Below are 1407 nucleotides of genomic sequence, written 5' to 3'. Positions count from 1 at the left end.
TATTCATTGTTTTGATATTTCTATTCATATCCTGATCATAAATCAAATGGGGAATGAAGACGCAACCAATTCAGACAGCTTCTTTGGTAAATGGCAGCAAACACAGTGAGGATTGTCGTGATCCCTAGCAGTTGTATCTGCCTTACTCTTCCAACATTAGCCATTTTAAACAGGGATATAGTCCTTTGGATCGCAAAACATTGCTATACAGATTTTGAAAAATGATGATATTTTAGTTGTGCATCATTTACTTTGAAATTGAACATTTTGAAATGGCTCAATTATTATTATTCTATTGTGTTATCGCTGGTGTTGTTTAATTATTATTGTGGGATTAGCGCTGGTGGTGTTCTAATTTTTATTGGTAGCCAGAAATGCTCATTTTGCCAGGTTATTAGTGAGCTACTGATAACATCAATACTGCATTTGCCCAGTCCCTTGGAACTTCTCTTATTACCTATTAGTCCAATCTTACTTTATAGTAAAATATTTCTATAAGGAAATCGTTTTTTAAAACAGTATATGTGTCAAATTGTGATATGTGAACTATGTGTATATGTGATACTTACAGATTACATCATCTTTACATGCTAGGTATAGTGCAGGAACATAAAACCTGTGTCAGCGATATAGTAAGCGCATTTTATTTGGATGTAAGTTTTCATGGTGTCTTTGACCTGCTGATCCACTGTGAAGATTTGGTAACTTTGTTCAGTTTCATTCTTCAGTAGATTTGTGACCCAGGGTATATAAAAAAAAACTATCCAAAACAGTCACTAAAGTAATACACATAATACATATAGCAAGGGAGAGAGCAGTTGTAAGTTTTGCGTATGTTGTAAACACCAAATTAAATAAGGCAAAACTAAGCTTTTCTTCAAATCTAGATGAATTAACCACACATTGTAGAACTGAGAACACTGAAGTTAGGATTCTACTGAAAAAAGCAGCTTCATCAATTAGGGTTGTAGTTTCTAACCTTAACATACAGTATGTATTTAATAAAGGAGATGTATACACTCTTTAAAATGAACTTAAGGTATAACATTGTAATGCTAAGCCTCATGCTGGCAGAAGCAGATTTTTATTTTCACAATAACACCCTCCTTTAATGTCTTGTTTGGCTTATAAAATATGCTGTGATGCAGATTTCTATACTGTCTAACATACAATACCAATCAAGACCAGCCTTGAACTGTCACTGAAGCTTAATACCTTTGTGTTGCAAACTGGAAAATGTGACAAACTGAAGTGTCCTGAAGTCTTTCTATTACACTTGTTTTCATTTAAAATGGTTGAAATGTCTTAAACTATAGTGTTTTTAAAAGTGTTGTGTGAATACCATTGCCATATTTTAAGAAGCATCTCACCCCCCTGCATGCTATAACATTTTCCTTTGACTTCATT

This window comes from Polyodon spathula, chromosome 4 (genome assembly GCF_017654505.1).
Source record: "Polyodon spathula isolate WHYD16114869_AA chromosome 4, ASM1765450v1, whole genome shotgun sequence".
Classification (NCBI taxonomy): domain Eukaryota; kingdom Metazoa; phylum Chordata; class Actinopteri; order Acipenseriformes; family Polyodontidae; genus Polyodon; species Polyodon spathula.
This window is presented reverse-complemented; position numbering follows the sequence as displayed.